Source organism: Somniosus microcephalus, chromosome 7, assembly GCF_052327205.1.
Source record: "Somniosus microcephalus isolate GS21.2 chromosome 7, FLI_Smic_1.0, whole genome shotgun sequence".
Taxonomy (NCBI): domain Eukaryota; kingdom Metazoa; phylum Chordata; class Chondrichthyes; order Squaliformes; family Somniosidae; genus Somniosus; species Somniosus microcephalus.
Genome location: NC_140993.1, coordinates 83788376 through 83806987, shown reverse-complemented (window position 1 = coordinate 83806987; position 18612 = coordinate 83788376). Strand labels below are relative to the sequence as shown.

The 18612-nt window shown below is 44.6% G+C and overlaps 1 protein-coding gene across 4 annotated transcripts in view; it reads right to left on the bottom strand.

Annotated features, from left to right (window-relative positions):
• gra (granulito) overlaps window positions 1-18612 on the bottom strand; it is a 242581-nt gene that overhangs the window by 198734 nt on the left and 25235 nt on the right. The gene's annotated exons all lie outside the window — the stretch shown is intronic.

Below are 18612 nucleotides of genomic sequence, written 5' to 3'. Positions count from 1 at the left end.
TACATGTTCCTGCTTATCAAAATACTGGACATTCTAAATTTATTTTAAATTCTTGATAAGAAATTGTTCATGTTGTTTGGAATATTTTATTTTTAGGACTATTAAGCACAATTTTCTCTGTGCAAATTGATTTACCAATTGTGTCAGTGAAAAATCTCATTCTATATTCTGCTGACCACTTTCTTCAAACATTGTTGAACATCCTGGAACATTGCATTTTAATTTTAAAAAGTCATTAAAATAATTTCTCTTAAAATATGTACTACATTCAGGCCTAGACTCCAGACTTTAACAAGTAGTTCAGAACTCAGTGTTTCTAAAATTGTTTAGTGTCTGCCGCGATAGAGCGAGCTTCTCCTTAGCTCATCTGCACCAGTGATAACCCAAGGTAAAAAATAAAATTAAGGTAACCAGAGAGCTGTAGACACAAGTTATATTTATGATTATTATGTACTGAGTTTCAAATCTCAGCCATGCATTCACTTCCTCACAGAGAAGGAAAACTGAAGGAATTTGTTACCCAAAAACTGGTCTGACACTTCCTAATGGATGATTTCAGACTAGCATTTTCTCATTAAAACACCAGAAGACCAAAATGGAGGGAAGGTAAAATATTTTTGTACTCATCATCTAAAAATATAAATAAGTTGCATGTTGCCAGAAGTATTACACCACTGTCCTCATAATAAAACCAGTGTAATTTTTCATAGATTTTACAAAGTCAATATTCCAAATTATTATGAAACACTTGACAGAAAATTCAGGGGTTCAGCAAATGTTTAATAGTCCTAATTTCTTAGTAGACCCAAATAAACTTCCCAATGTACTTTTTTTTTGCAATATGCTTCAGTGTGTTTTCTCTTAATCAAAGTAGGAGATTTCAGTGATAAAGTATGGAGCACTATTCCAGTTGTCAGCATCAAGCATTTGTGCGTCAGCTCCTATTAGGAACAGGAATTGCCAGATGAAAAAAGACCAAGGTCCATTTAGTTCACCCTCTACTATCCTGGTAGTCACATGATATAATAATGGAGTTATTGACTAATCATGGCAATCAATCTATATAAGTTAGTCTACAACAGAACTAGACATGAGGCAAAGAAAACCCACCAGTGGTGAAAAGCTTTGGGAACCATGGGTCCAAAGTCATCTATTCCTACCTAGTATACTACATTTAGCATATGTCCTGTCTCAAATTACATATATGCTGTATTCCAAAATATAAATTTACAAAAAGAAATCGAATTTGCATTTGGATTAATCAACATTATCTGTATCCACTGTCTCTTTAGGGAGCCTATACCATAGATTTACCACTCGTTCAGTGAAGTAATGTTTCCACAGATTAATTTTGAATTTACCCCTTCAAGTGTAGGCCGTGTTGTCTGGTTCTACTGTTCCAGACAAGGTGAAATGACGTCATGTTCTACATCATCTAGTCCCTTTAAAATCCCCAAAACAGCAATCATCTCACCTCTCAATTTTCTCTTTTCCAGTGACAACATGCACAATATACTTAATTGCTCCTCAATCCATCCTTCCATCCCCTCAATCTTTCTGGTTGCTCTCTTCTGTATCTTTTCAATAGCTGCAATATCCTCTTTGTACTATGGTAACCAGAACTGTACATAGTATCCTAAGTCCAGTTGCACCAATGATTTATAAAGTGGCATGATTACCTCGCTATTTTGGCCCAATATTGACCTTTTAATTATCCCAACATCTGGTTTGCTTTACTCACTGTTGCAATAGCTTCAATCTATTGTCAATCAGGACCCACAGAGCTCAGCCATGGCTCAGTGGTAGCAGTCTTGTCTGAGACTTGAGCACAAAATCTAGGCTGACACTCCAGTGCAGTACGGAGGGAATGATGTGCTGCTGGAAGTGGCGTCTTTTGAGTAAGACATTAAACCGAAGCCCCGTCTGCCCCCTCAGTGGAAGTAAAAGATCCCATGGCACTATTTTGAAGAAGAACAGGGAGTCCTGGCCAATATTTATCCTAACATCACTAAATCAGATTATCTGTTCATTATCACATTGCTGTTTGTGGGATCTCACGGTGCACAAATTGCCTGCCATATTTCTTATATTACAATGGTGACTAGACTTCAAAAGTGCTTCATTGGCTGTTAAGTGCTTTGGGACATCCTGAGGTCGTGAAGAGCACTAAATAAATGCAAGTTATTTTTTTCTTTAATTTTCCAGACACATTATTTTCTTTCCATTTTAGTAATGGTCTCTTCCTGTATTTTTGGTCCCCGTGTAAAGCACTTTGCGTTTCTCTATATTGATATCACCTGCCATCTGTTTTCCCAATTCTCAGGCATATTCAAATCCTCCTGTAGCTAATTCTGTCCAACTTTGGAGTCTACTATCTTCATTGGCTTTGGATCATTTGCAAATTTAGCCACTGTGTTTGAGATTCCAAGCTACAGATCATTTATTAAACAAAAAAGATCCAAAATAGAACCCTGTAGGACCCCACTGGTAACAATCTCCCAGACTGATGGCAATCCCTGTACCACCACCCTCTGGGTTCTATCAATCAACCAATTACGTATCCATTGTCATTGTAAAATAATTCCACATTTTCCAGCTTTCTTTATTTTCATTACCAGCCTCCCCAGAAGAACTGTATCAAAGGCCTTGCTGCAAACAATCTACATGTACACCACATCCATAACCTTACCCGATCAAACTCCTTTGTCACACCCTCAAAGAAAACTAGTAAATTAGATTGGCAAGACCTCCCCCTCATGAACCTATATTGGTAATCTTTTATGACTTTATTTCTATCTAGATGCTCCATGATCTTATCTTTAAGAGTCTCAGAATGAGGCATCGGCCATTTAGGACTGAGAGGATGAGAAATTTCTTCACTCAAAGGGTTGTGAATCGTTGCAATTCTCTACCCCAGAGAGCTGTGGATGTTCAGTCGTTGAGTATATTCAAGACAGAGGTCGATAAATTTTTGGGAACTAAGGGAATCAAGGGATATGGGGATAGTGCGGGAAGGTGGAGTTGAGGTAGATGATCAGCCATGATCTTGTTGAATGGTGGAGCAGGCTTGAATGGTCAAATGGCCTACTCCTGCTCCTATTTCTTATGTTCTTAATAAAGCTTTCCATAACTTTACCCACAATGGACATCAAACTCACAGCTATGTAGTTTCCTGGATCACTTTTGCTACCTTTGTTAAAAATAGTAATAAGATCTGCCTTTCTCCAGTCCCCAGGCACCTCTCCAATATTCAGTGATTTCTGGAAGATTTGTGCCAGAGTTCCTATAATTTTCTCCCTTAATTCCTTAAGGATCCCTGGATACATCTTATCCAGCTCAAGATTTAGTTACCTTAAGTTTGCACAGTTGGTCTGCAACCATGCTGGTAGCAATGTGAATAGTGTTACAACGTACCTCTGCAACAACCTCTAGTTACCTTGCCAGATCAAATAAGTTACCTGTCTCCTCGTTGGTAAAAAAACTTATATACAATTCACAACATGGCTACTACTTTTATTCCTCCAAATCTTAATAATTTCTACAAAACTAACATTATCAACTGTTTCATCGAGTTAAGCAAGGTTATGTGATATCAATTTTTCTATTTGCAAATGCTACCTTTAGATGCTGTTGGATTCTTATCAATGATTATGTTGTGTATTATTGTGATATCCGAGTGGTAAGGTCAGAAACTGAGATAAGCCAGACTTCAGGAACCAAAACTTTAACTGTTTAATTATACATATGTAGCAGAGAACATAGCTTTACAGGCTGCCAGCAAGATACACTCTATTTCTTACTGTGCGATCACAAAGATGGAGGACGAACCTCAGTCATACCCAGAATGCAATGCCACTACCTTAATAAGTGGGGTGCCAGGACATTACCTTAATACTGGTAAATATGATCCCTTAATATTTGTCTCCATCTGGTGGATAACTTAAGCATTACATCCCAGATTACTATATCCCCCCCCTCTTATGTTTACAATCATTTCTTAACAACATTCTTAAAAAGTCCATAAGGAAACTCCTTTAATGATAGTCCATACTGAACGAATCTAGCAGGTCGTGATCAATCTCTCTGGCGGCTTGTGAGTCCTTGGTGAACGTCTTACAGTCAAGTCCCTGCTTGGTTGTGTTAGAGCCACCTGCTGCTCCTGAGCAGTACTCAAGAGTATCTGACTCTGCTACGATGGTTTCCTCTTGACGAAGGGGTCCAGGTGTAACTGGCTCTGTTTGTGGTGTTGGTACCACCAATGCATTTGGATAACTGGGGACCAACTTGTCCTCCAACATTTCCTCTGGAACCTCCAGTTCGATTTCCCTTTGTCTGGTAAATATCTGATCCACATGTCTGCGTACTACCTGACCAGTTCCCACCATGACCATATATGAAACTGGACCGGTCATTGAGTCTATGATGCCAGGAATCCATTTTGGACCATAACTGAAATTCCTGGTAAGGAGCGCATCTCCTTCTCCAAAACTGTGGCTCTTTGTCCTTCTGTCATGGTTCTCCTTTTGTTTGAAGTGTCGGTTGTCCACCTTCCTTTTTAGGTCTGGGTGAACCAGGTCAAGAGTGGAGCATAGTCGACGTCCTAACAACTCAGCAGGAGAGAGCCCTGTGGTAGTTTGAGGTGTTATTCTGTAGCTGAACAGAACTCGTGACACCTTTGCTGCCAAACTCCCTTCCGCACTTTTTTTCATCATCTCCTTAAATGTTTGTACGGCTCTCTCCGCAAGTCCATTTGAAGACGGATGATATGGAGCTGAAGTCACGTGCACTATGCCATTGTTTCTCATGAACTCTTTTGTTTCTGTACTCACAAAACACGTGGCATTGTCACTTACTACGATCTCCGGTATCCCTTGATTACTAAAACTCCTACGCAGGCAGTCTATAGTAACAGTAGATGAAGCAGAATTTACAGGATACACATCCATCCATTTGGAATGTGCATCAATGATTATGAGGAACATCTCTCCCATAAATGGACCCGCATAATCTACATGTAATCTTCTCCATGGTTTATCCGGCCACTCCCAGGGGTGGAGTGGAGCCGCTGCTGGTACCTTCTTGTGTACTTGACAAGTGCTGCATGTCTTAACTAGATTTTCTATCTCCTCATCTAGCTTTGGCCACCATAAGTAACTCCTTGCCAAGGCTTTCATACGCGAAACTCCAGGATGACACTGATGTAGTTGCACTAGGATAGACTGTCATGCTGGCTGTGGAATGATCACTCGAGCTCCCCACAACACGCAACCATCCTGCACACTCAGCTCTGTTTTCCTGACACTGTAGGGTGTGAAGTCAGTCCCTTCCGGATGTTGTGGCCAACTCCTCATTACATATTCTCGGACTCTAGACAGTACTAGATCTTTACCAGTCCAAGTCCTTACTTGTTCTGCGGTCACAATTGCCGTGTCCGTGTCCTCCAACATCAAAATTCTGTCCTCTGGAGCTGCACAGATAGGTGTACCTGGTAGTGGAAGACGGCTCAAGGCATCTGCGTTCCCATGGTACTTGCCCGCCTTGTAAACGATGACATACTCATACGCCCTTAACGTCACTGCCCACCTCTGGATCCGGGGTGACACCATCTGTGGTACTGCTTTCATTTCATTAAAAAGAGATAGAAGAGGTTTATGATCGGTGCATATGGTGAATTTCCTGCCATATATGTACTTGTGAAACCTCTGTAACCCAAACATTACTGCTAATCCCTCTTTATCTAACTGGGAATAGTTTTTTCCGCTGGGGTCAGAGTTCGAGACATAAACCCTATCGGTCTTTCTGTTCCATCTTCCAAGCTGTGTGAAAGAACTGCCCCCACCCCATAAGGTGAAGCATCACAAGAGAGAATGATGTCTTTCTCTGCATTGTAGTGAACCAACACATCCGAGGACAGCATCAGTTTCTTGGACTGTTCAAATGAAACCCTCTGTTCCTCTTCCCACTGCCACGGTGTCCCCTTGCGCAGTAGTTTGTGAAGAGGGGCTAACACTGTTGCCAAGTTTGGTAAAAACCTGTTATAATAGTTTAGCAGTCCCAGGTAAGCTTTTAACTCAGTCACATTGGTAGGAGCTGGGGCCTCCTGCAGTGCTTGTACCTTCTCCTTGATTGGATGGAGCCCAGTGGCATCCACTCTCTATCCCAGGAACACGGCCTCATTCCCCAGGAAAGTGCACTTACTCCTCTTGAGCCGTAACCCAGCCTTATCCAATCTTTGTAGTACCTCTCTCAGAATGCTCAGATGCTCCTGGTCGGTTCTTCCCGTCACCAGAATGTCATCCAGATAGATTGAAACATGTGGAATCCCTTGCAGTACACCCTCGATAGTCCTCTGGAAGATAGCTGGACTAGATGAGACACTGAATGGCAAGCGGTTATAGGTAAACAAACCCTTGTGTGTATTTATGGTTACATACTTCTTGGATTTCTCATCTAGTGTAATATGCAAGTATGCATGACTCATATCCAGCTTCGTGAATTTCTTCCCTCCAGCCAGGTTTGCAAAAAGATCCTCAGGTTTAGGAATAGGATACTGTTCAAATTTAGACACCCTATTTACTGTCAATTTATAATCTCCACAGATTCTTACCGAATTGTCCGGTTTTAAAGCAGGTACAATGGGAGCTGCCCATTCTAAACATTTTACGGGTTCCAGAATGTTCTCTCTCAAAAGACGGTCAAGCTCAGCCTCTACCTTCGGTTTCATGGCATACGGCACAGGTCGTTGTTTAAAAAACCTTGGCAGTGCCTCCTTGTCAACATAAATCTTAGCTGGGGGGCCATTAAATGTTCCAAGTTCTTCCTTGAACATGTTCTCATGTTCAATCAACACGTCTTGCAAAGACAATTGTTTGCCTCCCTCTAGTTGATTTATTGCTCCCCAATCTAATTTAAGTTCTCGTATCCAGCCCTGACCTAACAAGTTTGGTCCAGAACCCGATACTACAACTACAGGTAGCTGTTCTACGGTGTCCCTGTGTTTCACAGTTACAGTAGCTGTACCCAATGTCGCCACTCGTTCACCGGTATAGGTTTTAAGCTGCATAGAGCAAGACTTTAACTCTGGAACTTTTGCATGGTTCCACAATTTTGAGTACTCTTCCCTGTTCATTATGGTAACACCACATCCGGTATCCACCTCAAAGTTCACCTTAGAGTCATTTACTATCAGTTGCAAAGTGATAGGATCCACTTTTGGAATGTCCTCTACCATACTATGCAATATGAACATGTCGTCTTCTTTCTCAGCTTCTCCGCTGATGTGATGTGCTCCCTGGTTTTTTCACTTCTCTTACTAGGTTTTGCTTTTCTCCCCCTTTAGGTTTGTATACCTCCAGGGTAGCTTTTGCTCAGCATGCACGTTTTATATGTCCTTTTTTTCCACACTTGTGGCACTTTTCCTCCAGAAACCTGCATTCCCTCGGCAGGTGATCTCCATTGCATCTATAACATGCCTTTACATGCTCACGTTGTGGTTTCCGACTCATATTCAACTTGTGCACCAGCGGACCTGCAACTTGTCTCGTAGTAGCCCAGTCTGAACCTTGTATTTCTTTTACATCTCGGTTAGCTGTCTCTATGGCTTGAGCAAGTTCCAACACTTTTTTATACGTAAGCCCAGTCTCGGACAATAATCTCCTCTGCATTCGAGCATCCATTATCCCGCAAACAAGCCTATCTCTCAGCATGTCTTTCAAACTGTGCCCGTAATTGCAATCGTGTGCCAGTTTTCTCAACACCGCTACATAATCCAATACAGTCTCTCCCGGTTTTCTGTTCCGTGAATTAAATTTGAAATGCTGTACAATCTCATGCGGTCTGGGATTGAAATGGTCCTTCAACAAGGCCACTAATTCAGTAAATGATCTGTCTCCAGGCTTCACAGGACTGCATAAGTTTCTCAGTAAACTATACATCTGACTTCCCACGGAAGTGAGCAAAATAGCTCTCCTTTTTCCAACATCAATTATATCATTTGCTTCAAAGAAATGCTCCAGCAACTCACAGTATTCGATCCAGGTCGGAGTCTGAACATCAAAAGCAGATATCTGTCCTACCATAGCAGCCATGATTCCTTGGTTCAGTGCTTTTCTTTTATCTTCCCTTCTTCAAGATGAGATCTGGTCAGCCTCGTCGCCAAATGTGATATCCGAGTGGTAAGGACAGAAACTGAGATAAGCCAGACTTCAGGAACCAAAACTTTAACTGTTTAATTATACATATGTAGCAGAGAACATAGCTTTACAGGCTGCCAGCAAGATACACTCTATTTCTTACTGTGCGATCAAAAAGATGGAGGACGAACCTCAGTCATACCCAGAATGCAATGCCACTACCTTAATAAGTGGTGTGCCAGGACATTACCTTAATACTGGTAAATATGATCCCTTAATATTTGTCTCCATCTGGTGGATAACTTAAGCATTACATTCCAGATTACTATAATTATGAAATATAATATTGCTTGCATTTTCTACTCCACAAGCCCAATCCCTCTTAGCAGGTTTCCACCCACCCTGATGTTAGAAGCTTCTCCTGTTTCTTTCTCATCGCAGCTAGCACCCTCAATGTTCATGATTCTTCTCACAATAGCTTCCAATCTCTCTGTTTCCTGCTCCTTCACCCATCAGCCAGATCCCTTACAGCAGTTCTGCTTCAATTACATCTTTAGGGCAAGTCCCTGATAATGGCTTCATATCTAACTTTGAAAACTTCCACATACTTCCACATAACCTATATAGCCAGGTTTTCTGCAGTAGAACGCCACTTCCCTTCATGCCATGTCTCTCCTACACTGAATTCTACATTAGCAGATCCCTCACAATGGGTTCCTACAATTTCCAAGCTCTCTTCTCACCTTTCTCTTTAGCCTTATGCACAGAAGTGGTTTAAAGTCTGTAATTTCATTTTCACAATATAGATATAGATGAGGAAGGCCATCAGTCCATCTCAGTTCATCGAACCAGAAAGATCCTACAGTCTCAGCTATCAAAGCATCCAGCTGTTTCTCTAATTATTCCAGGGTTTTTGCCTTCCAGAAGTCCATTCTATGTATTGATGTAACTTCATGTTAGGAACCTCCTCACATCAGTGCTAAATTTGTCTTTTATTAGTTTAAACCTGAGCTTCAGATAAAAGTTATTAATCACTACAACAAAGTTATTTTGGTTTATGACATGATCTGAATTTTTCAAAAATATGCAATCATGCATCTATTATTCTTCTAATTTGGTACTGCTGTTATTCCACAAGAGTCATTGGTCTGGATTTTGCAGGGCCGATGATGGTGTACGCACAGTATATGCCGTTGTAAGCCCTCAGAATGGCCCTCAGAATGCGCAAAAACTCAAGAGTTTGCGATCTGTCATGGTTCGCCTTGACAGATTGACTGCATGTGCCCCCAAAACACTTTCGCTGGCGCAGAGTTGGGCTATTTGAGGATGTGAAGAAGCTTCAAGGGGCTCTCGACAGGCTCAGTGAGTGGGTGAGAACATGGCAGATGGAATATAATGTGGATAAATGTGAAGTTATCCACTTTGGTCGAAAAAACAGAAAGGCAGAGTATTTCTTAAATGGTGAAAGACTGGGGAAAGCAGATGTTCAAAGGGACCTGGGTGTCCTTGTACATGAGTCACTGAAAGTGAATGTGCAGGTGCAGCAAGCCATTAGGAAGGCAAATGATATGCTGGCCTCCATTACAAGAGGATTTGAGTACAGGAGTAAAGAAGTCTTACTCCAATTATATAAGGCCTTGGTGAGACCACACCTGGAGTACTGTGTACAATTTTGGTCTCCTTACCCAAGGAAGGATATACTTGCCATAGAGGGAGTGCAACGAAGGTTCACCAGATTGATTCCTGGGATGGCGGGACTGTCGTACGAGGAGAGATTGAGTAAACTAGGCCGGTTTTCTCTTGAATTCAGAAGAGAAGGGATTTCATTGAAGCATACAAAATGATTACATGGCTTGATGGATGCTGGGAGAATGTTTCCCTTGGCTGGGGAGTTTAGAACCAGGGGCCACAGCCTCAAGATAAAGGATAGGCCATTCAGAACTGAGATGAGAAGAAATTTCTTCACACAGAGGGTGGTGAATCTTTGGAATTCTCTACCCCAGAGGGCTGTGGAGGCTCAGTCATTGGGTATATTCAAAACAGAAGTCGATAGATTTCTGACCAGTAAGGACATCAAGGGATATGGCGATAGGGCCGGTGAATGGAGTTGAGGCAGAAGATCAGCCATGATTTCATTGAATGGCGGAGCAGGCTCGAAGAGCCGAATGGCCTACTCCTGCTCCTATTTCTTATGTTCTTAAGATAAATGTTAATTTGAAAAATTATTAAAACATAAAAAACATGTAAAATTAGTTCATGTACATTTTGAGTCAGATTAAAATGTTTTTATTATTTTAAATGCTTAATCAAAGAGATTTTAATAAATTTAGAACATGGGAATATTTATTTTTATTAGAATTGTTTTAATTATTTATTTATTTGGGATTTCTCATAAGCAAAAGAACCAAAGGCGATGTAAGAAAAAACTTTTTTACACAGCGAGTGGTTAAGATCTGGAATGCACTGCCTGAAAGGGTGGTGGAGGCAGATTCAATCAAGGCTTTCAAAAGGGAGTTGGCTAAGTACCTGAAGGAAATAAATTTGCAGGGCTACAGGGAAAGGGCGGGGGAGTGAGACTAGCTGAAGTGCTCTTGCAGAGAGCCATCACAGGCTTGACAGGCCGAATGGCCTTCTTCCGTGCTGTAACCATTCTATGATTCTAAGCTTATGGGGATTCCGTTCGTAAATGGAATCCTATGAGGAATCCCCCTTTCGAACCGCCTGCGTCCCTGGCATCCATGGGCCTTTACGCAGGCATACGCCTGCAGGACCAGGACCCGAAAGACTCTGAAGCTCGGGAGCCACCAGGTACTTTTGTATTTTTCTTTTTTTCGGGTCAGAGGCGTACTCCGGAGGAGGTACGCCTCTGACCGCAAATTTCAGCCCAATATATAACAAGGAGAAGCTAAGGAGATTCCTGCTGTGCTTCTCTGCCTACTTGCAGCCTAAATCCATTTTCCAGGCAGCAACATGGAATACTGACAAACACAACAAGATACCATATTTCTAACTCCAACTAACCAGGTGGGAACAAGGAAGAGCTAGATTTCCTAATCTTTATATTAAAAATATTGCTGTGCTCCATGACATTGCTTATATGTAACATGTGGTCTGGTGCATGTTTGTATCATTTATTGTAGTTCAATTCTTAATTGGTAAGCCCAGCACAGCACAATTTGGGGTGGCGAGCAAAGCAGTGGGTCAACAGCAGGAAGAGACATAGGATAGAATTTAAAATTAAAGCTGCAGTACAACAATAAAAGCAGAGCCAGATAATGTTTTGCTCCTGGGTTTGATTTCTAATCAGAAAGTTGCAAATGACTTTTTCTTTGTCCAATCAGAAATAGGAATATCTTTAAGGCACCAGAAATAGGAATGTCTTTGTCTGTCTTTTTTTCTTCTCCCCCACATGGCAGCTGTCTTTCATTCTGCCAGTGCAATTTACACTTCATCTAGAGCCATCCTTTGTTTCTTAACCTGCCCCATTACCATCTCCTTTTGCCTTGAATATCTCTTAATGGGGGAAAAATTCAGTTGGTAGCGCCACCCGTTAGCGCCTTAAGAGGGCGCTAAGTGGGGCGCAAACCAACTAGCGCCTGGGCACGGCGCTGCCCACGCCTCCCGCAAAATTCAGCGGGAGGTTAGTGGTGGCGCTAACTGGTAGCGCCCTGCGGCGCTGCGCCACTGGGGATGACGTCATTGGTATGCGCAGCACCCCGCTCACGCCCTGGCCACGATCTTCGGGAGCGCCCCCTGATTTACCGCCGGACGCGATGTCCGACAGGGTCAGGGGGGCATACCTGCGGCCGGGGAGGCGCAATATAAAGGCGAGATGCGGGGCGGCCATTTTTGTTGCTGGCCGCCTGCCAGCATCTGCCTGCGCTCCCGTCCCCGGCCTCCTGAACGCCCCACCCCCCCGCCACCGCAGAGTGCCAGCTGCGCTCCAAGAGCCCAGCACTTCTCTTGGGTGCCGGGCTCTTTTGCTTGCGCTCCCGATCCCCGGGGGCCCAGCTGGGCCCCAGGCCGCGCTACACAAGGCCGCTCCCCTTTAAGAAGAGGAGGAAGGCCGCGGCACATAGCGCCACGATATTCACTCGCAGCGCCCCAAGAGGGAGGCACCCCGCTTCCCTCTTGGGGCGCAACCACTCAATTTCTGGCGCGGGGGCGATGATTTTTCCAATTGGGGCGCTACTCAATTTTTAGCCCAATGTCTCTTAACCTATTCCGCCTTCCATCCCATCACAGACCTTCCCTTTTGTTTTTTCATCCCTTCCCCCCTTTCCCAGTATAGTAATCTGGGATGTTATGATTAAGGTTATCCACCAGGTGGTGCTGTAGCCAATGCTGCTGCTAAGGTCAGGGGTTTGCTTCCTGTTAAGGTCAGGGGTTGGCTTCCTGCTAAGGTCAGCAAAGGTGCAATGCCTGGATGTTTCGCAGTCGTTTAATAAAGTACTCATATTAATCCTAATACCTTGCCTCTTCGAGTTCCTTGTCTCACTACATGGATTTATCACACCCAGCCTCTTCACTTGCTTAAAAATCTGTTCCATTTCCTGCTTTTTTCCAGTTCTGACGAAAGGTCATCGACCAAGGGATATGGGGAGAAGGCAGGGACAGGGTACTGAATTCGGATGATCAGCCATGATCTCATTGAATGGCGGAGCAGGCTTGAGGGGCCGAATGGCCTACTTCTGCTCTTATCTTCTATGTATCTATGAAACGTTAACTCTGTTTCTCTCTTCACAGATGCTGCCTGACCTGCTGAGTTTCTCCAGCATTTTCTGTTTTTATTTCAGATTTCCAGCATTTGCAGTATTTTCTTTTTGTACCAGACTTTTTGTGACCGACTTCTTATTTGTACCTACATACAAAAATATGGACAGCAAAAGACCACTGGGTCCATCAAGCATGCCCCAAATAGTCACGCAATAAGCATTGTAACCTCAGTGTTCCCTCCCATCTGCAGCCATGTAAGCTCCTGGGAAAGGGAAAAACAGATTTTAAAAACACTCGGCCAATTGAGGGAAAGAAAATCTGGGAAATTGTTCTCCGACCCCCAAATGTGATCAAAACAAGTTCAGGAGGTCACAGTGACCATGAGGTACATACCCAAAATCCCAACTATGTTTGTACACAGTGATATTAGCCACAGAAAATAATTCATCCAGTTCCTTTTTGAATGGTTATAGTAAATCCACACTCGCCACACGAGTCAGTAACTTATTCCATGTGCTGATAACTGTCTACGTAAAGATGAATCTCCTGACATCTAACCTAGTTTTAGGTTTACGTAGCTTATATTCATGACCCCTCGTTAACCCTAACCTATCTAGTTAAAATTATTTGTCCACACAGACACAGGCTAGTCCCTTCATCATTTACATTTTTTTTATTATTCGTTCATGGGATGTGGGCATCACTGGCAAGACCAGCATTTATTGCCCATCCCTAATTACCCTTGAGAAGGTGGTGGTGAGCCGCCTTCTTGAACCGCTGCAGTCCATATGGTGAAGGTACTCCCATAGTGCTGTTAGGGAGTTCCAGGATTTTGACCCAGCGACAGTGAAGGAATGGCGATATATTTCCAAGTCAGGATGGTATGTGACTTGGAGGGGAGCTTGGAGGTGATGGTGTTCCCATACGCCTGCTGCCCTTGTCCTTCTAGGTGGTAGAGGTCGTGGGTTTGGGAGGTGCTGTCGAATACTTCAATTAAATCACCCCAAAGTCTATGCCTTTCTAATGTAAAGAGGCCCAGCTCTCTAAGCCTGTTGTGATAACCAAGGGCTTTTAAATTGGATCATTTTAGTGGCCCTTCTTTGAATCTTTCCAGGACCTCTATATCATCCACCATGTGAGGGGGCCAAAACTGGACACAATATTCCAGCTGATGTCTAACCAGGATCTTGTATAAGGACACTGTGGTTCTTTTGTTTTATACTGGTTCATCAGCGCTATACAGCCTAGCATTCTATTTAGCTTCGCAATAGCCTCTTGGTAGTGGTCATGTTGGTATTGTTGTTGGTGATGTTGATGCTGGGGCTAATCGTGGAGGAATTCAGAGGACCAAGGTGAGATTTTTTTCAAAGGCACCAATGTTACTGGAATAGATGGCAGCTGAAGTTGAGATGACAGAAGCGATCTGTCAATGGTGAGAGAGCTTGCTCCAAGGAGGTGACAGTGAATAGCGAGTTTATTCCAAACACTTCCAAACTGCATAAAGTTCAAAAGTCCTGAAGGCTCAAGTTTCTGACATTGGAAAGAGACCAGCTCTGAAATGGTAGCTTTCAGACCACTTTTGCAGCTGTCACTTATTCACAGCAATGGGGAGACATAGAGAACCCGACCTACTTACCCGAATGACGTGAACCCCATTAAAAAAGTGGTAAAATAGAAATAGGCTGGCAAAATTGTTAACAAGCATTTAAATATCTTAAATGCCTTCCCCATCGCTTGGTGTCGGATCTGCTCTGAAATTGCAGACCCGACACTTTGGAAACTTGCATGGAGATGGGTTCGGAGTGGGTTCATAACCCGCTGTCAAACATTTCAATTTTGACAGGGGACCCGCCTCCGAACCCGCACTCTGAGCGCCGGCAAAATCGCGGCCATTAATTCTGTACCAAGCATGGTATATACAAGCTTCATGTTCGACCTACTGATGTGCAGGACACTATATTTATCCACATTAAATTACATCAGTCAACTGCGGGCCCATTTCCCCATCACACCTAGATCCAATTGTAGTCTCTTTTTCTCATTGATGGTCCTAACAATAGCATACATCTTCATATTGTCTGCAAACTTGTATTAGACGCAGGACAAAATGACAAGTCAAACTATACTTTTAGAGTTATACGCTATCAGAGTCAGGCATATTAATGCTGGTGCTTTCTGGGATTTGTAGTCCACCAGTATGGTATGCGCAGAGTGACACGGAGGCCGCGAATTTAATAGAGCTCAGAGGGCAGGTCTGAAGGCGGGTCAGTTGCGAAAATCTGAAAGATTGACGATGGGTTGCAAACCCACCCCCATGCTACTTTGGCAAGTGTCGGGTCAGTGAGTCCCAATCTGACTCGACACCGAATGGCGGGAGAGGCACTTAAGGCAGTTAACAGCTTGTTAACTGCCTTGATAATCTTATTTGAACTGGCTGTTGCAATTTTGCAGCTGTTTCTGTGTGCTGCCCTTCGTCAGACAAACACGCCAGCTGCATTGTGCCGGGTTTACCAAGAACCTGAAATGTTGGCAGCTGCTCCAACAGCTTAAAAGTGGTCCCGCAACATCTCCGAGTGCTTTGAGGTTTTGGGACACATTTTGCAGCTCTACTAATCTTGAGAGTTCAAGCTGAAATCCATCTGCAGTGTGACCTCCTTGGAAAACTCTCTGGCCACTTTGGCTGAGCGCAAACAACATCTATTCCTCAACTTGGATATGTACCAGCGGTATGGGAACCATTTATATCCTCTCATCCTGGTCGTCAGATTCGGAGGAAGAGCAGCCGCGGCAGCAGCACCAACAACAGGAGTGCCAACCTCCTCCTCAGTCGCCTGATGATGCACAGGACAGAGGGTGTCAGTGCAGGGCTGCACCTTGCCACAGGAGATACCCCTAACACAGGATTTACAGGCAGAGGATGAGCTTCCTCAACATGAGTGAGCAGCAGTGCCAAAGGAGGCTGAGGCTTTCGCAAGACGTAGTCGTTGACATCTGCGCAATGCTGCACCAACACCGGGAGCCCATAGGAGCGGGTGGACACTCCTTACCAGTGGCTGTCAAAGTCACCACCGCACAAAAGTTATTTGCTTCGTACTCCTTCCAGGGATCAGCTACAGACATCAGCGGCATCTCCCAGTCGGCTGCACACACCTGCATCACGCAGGCTACCGATGCTCTCTTTGCAAAGTCGCACAATTACATCCACTTCTCCACAGATGAAGCAAGTGTGACCACGCATGCGGTTGGCTTTGTAAATATGGCAGACTTCCCAAAGGTGCAGGGCATGGTAGACTGCATATATGTAGCCATTAGGGCCCCTATCACAACCCAGCTGTATTTGTCAACCGCAAGGGATTCCACTCCCTTAACTGGTGTGTAACCACAGGAAGATCAGCATGCATGTTTGCGCAAAGTACCCTGGCAGTTGCAGTGCCTCAGCTCTTCAATCCGCCAATGCAACTTTCCGGATGGCTACTTGGCGACAAGGGCTATCCCCTGAAAAAGTGGCTCATGACACCGAAGAGGAGGCCATCAAACGAGGCTGAGGAGCAGTACAATCTGAGCCACATTTCCACCAGAAGCATCATAAAGCAAACCATCGGCTTGCTCAAAACGCAATTCCGATGCCTCGACAGATCTGGTGGAGCCCTGCAATATGCAACAGCCAGGGTGTCCAGAATCATCGTCGTCTGCTGTGCCCTGCACAACATCACACAGCAACGTGGTTTAGCGCTGCCTGAGGAACAAATGGCTCAGCGCAGAGCCTCCTCGGAAGAGGACAAGGACGAGGAGCGTCTTGCGGGGCTGGATGTGGCGAATCCAGTAGCATGCGACCACATTGCTGGCAGTCAGGCAAGGGATGCAGTCATCCATGCCAGATACGCGCAAGCTTACGTTTCAACCACAGGTGGCTGGCAGATGGCTATGAATGTCTGGATGACCTTCTTAACATGCCATACATCATCTCTCCAATAAACGGTACTTTCCTATCACTCTCACCACCATCATTACAATTGCATGTCACCCTGAGCCTTTACTGTGCAACTTCCATTTCTCAGAACACAAGCCAAATCTTTGCCATCACTTTTGTTTAATCGCATCACAATCATGATGACAATCGATACTTTCTAACATAAGAAAACACCCAAGTGACTACCCTTGTGACTATTTGTGTGTTAACTTTCTCTTACGCTTGCTTCTATGTGGTGCTTCCCCTGCGGTTTCAGCAGATGTAGAGGCACCTTGCTCACTTTTATGCTGCGCCTGCTTAGATGCCTTTGGTGGGCGTCCTCTGGGTTTGGAAGCCTGGGAGGGCTCCTCCACAGTCTGCTCTTCCTGCAGCTGTGCAGGGGCTGAGACAGCCATCTCAGTTGGGTGCGGAATCTGGGGCTCTAACTGAGGGGTCCGCAGTGGCATGGTCATGTGAGCACTTGGCGAGGAGCCCACACTTCCTTGTTGTTGGCCACCAACATCCCTCTCATGGGTCACCTGCACTTCACTGCTAGCAAGTGGCTGGAGAGCACCTTGCTGAACATCAGTGGGGCCATGAGGACCCATCTCTGTACTGACACTCCTCATAACGGGGACGTCCATGTACCTCTGGTATCTCTCCTCAATAGATGCCCATCTATCCTCCATAGCGGACCATCTATTTAGAAGAGTCACCATGCTCTGTTGAGTCTGGTGAGTTATCTCCCCCATGGGGGTTGCCACCCTCTCCATGGCGGCACGTTCATGCGCCATTGCCTCCACCAAGGCAGTGCTCATGTTGGAAATGGACTCCTCCATTCTCTGCACACTCGCAGTTACCGTGGATGCAAACCCTGTCAGAGACTCCTGCACTTGTTCCTGGAGTTCCAGCACCGCTCTCTTTCTGGATGGCCCCAGAGGCACAGTGTCTACATGCAGCTGAGCAGAGCTAGGAGCATACTGAATGAGGACTCTCCACTGCTGTCACTGTCTCCACCATCTGCTGATGCACACTTGTGAGCTGTGATACTCCAGGTTACAACACTATTCTATGTCGCGAAGGACCCCCCAAGGTGTGTGTTTCTGTGCTGGTGCTGGGTGCGCCGAGTCCTGATGTTGCTACTCCCTCAGAGGCAGGTTCCTCTGAGGAGTCGTCTGGCTCTTCTTCCTGGACAGTGGTGAGGGGAGCCCTTGATGGTCCTGTGGGAGAGTAAAGGCATGAGTTAGACATCTGATTTTTAGGTAGCAGACACATCCTCTTGTGCAGATGATCAAAAGTCAATCTCAATAAACATCATATGCAATTTCAGTCAATCATGAAATCTAAATGAGAGGGTTAAAAATCTATTCTGGCAGCTTCCACTGGTGCACCCATCTTTCTGTCCCCCACTTCCAGCTCCTCGCTACCTCCCACGATGTCGTAAGCAGCTTCCTCAGCACTTGTCAATGCAGCGAGGGATGGTGGCCCTCCTCCTGTCATCGCTCTCTTCCTCTTATTGTGGGCTATCTTTTCCTGCAAGGAGGGACACAAGTGGAGTATCAGAGCGATTGATGAAGTGACCGTGAAGAATCCATAACATAGAAGCTTAGAGGGAGATCAAGGTGGAGTGAGGTGCCAAGAGGAAGCTGCCTCCCTGTGAGTTGTTAGTTGTTATCATTGCATAACAGTGAGAGCGAGTGTGAGTGGTGCATAGTAGGATGGTGAAGTTATTCAGTACAGAGAGAGATGGATAGGAAAGGGTGCAAGGGAAGTAAGGGTAAGGTGGGATGTGGAGGAGCAGGCTGGCAAAGCAGA